This window comes from Colobus angolensis, unplaced genomic scaffold, assembly GCF_000951035.1.
Source record: "Colobus angolensis palliatus isolate OR3802 unplaced genomic scaffold, Cang.pa_1.0 Scaffold24, whole genome shotgun sequence".
NCBI classification, from domain to species: Eukaryota; Metazoa; Chordata; class Mammalia; order Primates; family Cercopithecidae; genus Colobus; species Colobus angolensis.
The window spans coordinates 5,889,499-5,894,585 of NW_012115599.1; the positions used below are offsets into that span (position 1 = coordinate 5,889,499).

Genomic DNA, 5,087 nt, shown 5'->3' on the forward strand with positions numbered 1-5,087 from the left:
TGTTTAGTGCTTCCTTCAGGAGCTCTTGTAAGGCAGGCCTGGCGGTGACAAAATCTCTCAGCATTTGTTTGTCTGTAAAGGATTTTATTTCTCCTTCCTTTATGAAGCTTAGTTTGGCTGAATATGATATTCTGGGTTGAAAATTCTTTTCTTTAAGAATGTTGAATATTGGCCCCCACTCTCTTCTGGTTTGTAGAGTTTCTGCTGAGAGATCCGCTGTTAGTCTGATGGGCTTCCCTTTGTGAGTAACCCAACCTTTCTCTCTGGCTGCCCTTAACATTTTTTCCTTCATTTCAACTTTGGTGAATCTGATAATGATGTGTCTTGGAGTTGCTCTTCTCGAGGAGTGTCTTTGTGGTGTTCTCTGTATTTCCTGAATTTGCATGCTGGCCAGCTTTGCTAGGTTGGGGAAGTTCTTGTGAATAATGTCCTGAAGAGTGTTTTCCAACTTGGTTCCATTCTCCCCATCACTTTCAGGTACACAAATCAGATGTAGATTTGGTTGTTTCACATAGTCCCATATTTCTTGGAGGCTTTGTTCATTTCTTTTTACTCTTTTTTCTCTAAACTTCTCATTTCATTTCATTCATTTGATCTTCAATCACTGATACTATTTCTTCCATTTGATCAAATCGGCTACTGAAGCTTGTGCATGTGTCACATCGTTCTTGTGCCATGGTTTCCAGTTCCATCAGGTCATTTAAAGACTTCTCTACATTGTTTTTTCTAGTTAGTCATTCATATAATCTTTTTTCAAGGTTTTTAGCTCTTTGCGATGGGTTTGAACATCCTCCTTTAGCTCGGAGGAGTTTGTTATTACTGGTCATCTGAAGCCTTCTTCTCTCAACTTTTCAAAGTCATTTGCCATCCAGCTTTGTTCCATTTCTGGCGAGGGCTGTGTTCCTTTGGAAGAGAAGAGGCACTCTGAGTTTTAGAATTTTCAGTTTTTCTGCTCTGATTTCTCCCCATCTTTGTGGTTTTATCTACCTTTGGTCTTTGATGATGGTGACATACAGATGGGGTTTTGGTGTGGAGGTCGTTTTTGTTTGTTAGTTTTCCTTCTAACAGTCAGGACCCTCAGCTGCAGGTCTGTTGGAGTTTGCTGGAGGTCCACTCCAGACCCTGTTTGCCTGGAAATCACCAGCGGAGGCTGCAGAACAGCAAATATGGCAGAACGGCAAATGTTGCTGCCTGATCCTTCCCCTAGAAGCTTCATCTCAGAGGGGCACCCAGCTGTATGAGTTGTCAGTTGGCCCCTACAGGGAGGTGTCTCCAGTTAGGCTACTCAAGGTTCAGCGAGCCACTTGAGGAGGCAGTCTGTCCGTTCTCAGATCTCAAACTCCGTGCTGGGAGAAGCAGTACTCTCTTCAAAGCTGTCAGACAGGGACGTTTAAGTCTGCAGAAGTTTCTGCTGCCTTTTTTTCGGTTATGCCTCACCCCCAAAGGTGGAGTCTACAGAGGCAGGCAGGCCTCCCTGAGCTGCGGTGGGCTCCACCCAGTTCCAGCTTCCCAGCCACTTTGTTTACCTACTGAAGCCACAGTAATGGCGGACGCCCCTCCCGGAGCCTCACTGCTGCCTTGAAGTTCGATCTCAGACTGCTGTGCTAGCAGTGAGCGAGGCTCTGTGGGTGTGGGACTCTCCGATCCAGGCATAGGATATAATCTCCTGGTGTGCCTTTTGCTAAGACTGTTGGAAAAATGCAGTATTAGGGTGGGAGTGTACCAATTTTCCAGGTACCCTCTATCACTGCTTCCCTTTGCCAGGAAACGGAATTCCCCAACCCCTTGTGCTTCGCAGGTGAGGTCATGTCCCGCCCTGCTCTGTGGGCTGCACCCACTGTCTGAGAAGCCCCAGTGAGATGAACCCGGTACCTCAGTTGGAAATGCAGAAATCACCTGTCTTCTGCTTCACTCACACTGGGAGCTGCAGACTGGAGCTGTTCCTGTTCGGCCATCTTGTAACCTCCTCCAAAACTTTAAATATTACATACAGGGTGCTTGTTCAAAATGCTTTTACATGCATTTAATATACGGACAACTCTTTCAGGCATAAATTTTTATCAAATTACGACTGTAGAATGACAAGTTACAAATGTTAAGACAATGCTCAAGCGCTTATACTAAACTTTCAATGAACAGTATGTGCATTTTCTGTTAATGACTTTATTTTATATTATGTTTCTTCTGATTGCATACATTGAAATGCAATTTTACATTTATTGAAACTAATAATAAAAAATTTGGGCTTGTATTTTGCACATATTTTCCCCATTTTTCTACTAATTCATTTTTACTGTATTTTATAGAATTATCTTTTACTGACAGATTGGAAAAATAACCCATTCTTCCCCACGGATAATCTGGGAAGCTGCTCTAAGGCTGATCTTGAGGCAGACAATAAAAGCCTAGTAACAGTGAGGGCCCTGGAAAAGCTTCCGGGAAAGTAAAAACCCAAACAAAGTTTCAGTAACTAAGATTTCTTTCCTGGTTAAATACACTCAACCTGTATTTGGGGTGAGTGTTGGCCGCGTACAAATGTAGACAAAGGTTCCAGAGTGCCACCGCAATCCTCTTCCACAACATGGCTCTGAACTACTCAATTTGAGATCTGCCTTTAGAGAAGAGTGAAGGAGCGGGGGCGTGGCGAGCAGTGTGAGATCATCAGAAAGCGCCTCTCCCGGCGCGTGCACAGCCGGCGCGTGATTGTCGTCATCGTTGCCCGAACGCTCTCCGGGAGACTGTAGTTGAAGGCCGTGAGGTATTTTTCAAAGTTGTACTTTCAGTTTGTCTCCTGCTCTTGTTTAACTCCGCTTTTCCTCTCCTGGGATTCCCCTGTAATCCTCTGGGCAGACTGAGAGAATCGGAGTTTGGCTGCATAGCATTCCAGGAATGCAGTCTCTCACAGCTCTTGGTTGGGGCAGCATTGCTGCAGGTCCCCCACTTCCGCTTGTTTTCGGGCTGCTTGCAGGCTTTGGCTTACCCCCGGCCCCTCATTTCTCTCTCTTGCTCCGGTCTTTCTCTTTTTCTTAGTTTGTTAACTACCCCCTTCTCAAATCTTGGAAGACGAAGAAATTAAAAACAAAAATAAAAAAACATGACTTCACAATTTTCAGCTGTCTTCAAATCTTGCTTAGGGAGAGAGGCTAAAGTGGGACGTCTAGGGGAGTAACTTTACAGTGTTAGCTCTGTTTATCATTCACATTCACAGACTGCTTGCCGCTGCAGTATTAGCCCATCTGAGATAGTGGGCTAATTTCGACCTTTAGCTGAAATCTGTAGTGGGTAATCCAAGAGAGCAGTTTTTCTTGATGACCCGGGAAAGTTCAGTGTAACTAAAACTTGTTTGAAAATAGCTTTAATGTCTTCATGTTTGCTGAATACAATTCAGTTTTGGCTTGATACAGACGTATTTGTCGCAATGAGATGTCTGCTATCCACTTATTAACCCATTAGGACTGCCTGATGGTAGACTGAACCAAGACTTAACCGTGATTTTTAAAAAAATTAAATTTAAAATTTTTGTGCTTACATAGTAGCTGTATGTATTTATGGGGTACACGAGATGTTTTGATACAGGCATGCAATGTGTAATAATCACATGGAAAATGGGGTATCCATCCCTTCAGGCACTTACCCTTTGTGTTACAAACAATCCAATTATACTTTTAGTTATTTAACCCTGTATTTTTGATTCAGAAATAACAGATTAGCCCTACTGAAGTACAGAGAAATGGTTGTGTTTAGTGGAAATGATAGAACTCATTGTTTTTTTTTGAAAGGTAATGATAAGTGTGAATAATGATTTTTCAAAATAAAACAAAATTCTCAGTCAAAAGATTTTGCAGCTGCCTTCAGTTAGCTGTGTTGTATGTATCACAGTTCAGAAGTAATGCAATTTTTTTCTTAACTGCTTTTACCTTTTCAAATGGCTCTTCATATATATTATCTCAACTACTGTTTCCAACCAGTTGACCCTTCAAGCATGGCTCTACATAGTCCACAATGGATTAGAGTATTTGATAACTTTCACTTTTAGTAAAATACTATCTAATGTATTGAGTGCTGAGCCAGGCGCTGTTCTGATGGCTTTTATCTATATTATTTATTTAATCTATGCAGCAACCCCATATACTGTTATTTCAGAAATGAGGTGATTGTAATAAGCCACTTCCATATGTTTTGGAAGGTAATTTTGCTGCTTGATCGATGTAATTTTGGAAATGCTTTGATTTAAACATTGAATAGAAGTAAATTTAATCGAATGTAGTTATTCATCTCAATCTTGAGCAATATCCTCATAATTTATATACTCCTCTATTATTAGACTTCTGGATAAATTTATTTTTAGATGTTAATATCTTTTTTAGAAAAGGAAGAAGTCTGTATGTACTCAGGAATTGTACTGTGAGACTGAAGGAGAGTCACAGACAATACTAACATGGAGTCACTGTTTGCCCAAGACAGTAATATTTATTGAGAACTTGTGTGTACATTTCATTGTTATTTTCTCCTGAGATAATGCAGTGCAAAAAAGCCATTCCAGTAATTCATTACGAGTGATAGAATCCTGGTGCAGCAACAGCAAGGGGCTCTCAAGTTCCAAAACACAATCATGTTGGATTTATTCTCGGGCTTAGTTCATAACTGTGTATAATTATTTGGTGTAGAGAATACACCAAATAATCTGGGGAAGAGCCCCAGAACGTACATGATCATATGTTTGTTTGGATCCATGTGGTGACTTTCTAGTATCTGTAAGCTCAAACTGTAATCTGATATTAAGAGTTTCCAAAATTAGGTCTTAGGTTACCTAAGTTGGTTTTAGTTAGTTAACAAATAGTTGCTAAATACCTAATACATGACAAGACATTATGTTAGTGATGTGGAGTTCAAAATGTACCTCGACATGAATCTTACCTTGAGGAATAGCCCAGTGAGTAAATAACCAATGGAAAGGTAAGAGCAGAGGAGTGACATGATCTGACTTAGGTTTTTTCTATTTTACTTTATTTTTTATTTTGTTTTACTTTCCTTTATTGTCTGTTCTTTTGTTTGTTTTTGTTTCCTTTCCTGGACCTGTAACACCC

At 40.8% G+C, this 5,087-nt stretch overlaps 1 protein-coding gene across 5 annotated transcripts in view; it reads left to right on the forward strand.

The window, feature by feature from the left end:
* The first annotated feature begins 2,658 nt into the window (after positions 1–2,658).
* C1D (C1D nuclear receptor corepressor) overlaps positions 2,659–5,087 on the forward strand; it is a 20,622-nt gene continuing 18,193 nt past the window's right edge. Inside the window, exons 1-2 of one of the 5 annotated variants that reach the window (XM_011945281.1) lie at positions 2,688–2,758; positions 4,445–4,449. The gene's annotated coding sequence lies outside the window, so the exon portion shown is untranslated. Of the gene's footprint in view, positions 2,771–4,444; positions 4,450–5,087 lie in introns of all 5 variants that reach the window. The other 4 variants (XM_011945277.1, XM_011945279.1, XM_011945282.1 and 1 more) reach the window with 4 other exon arrangements.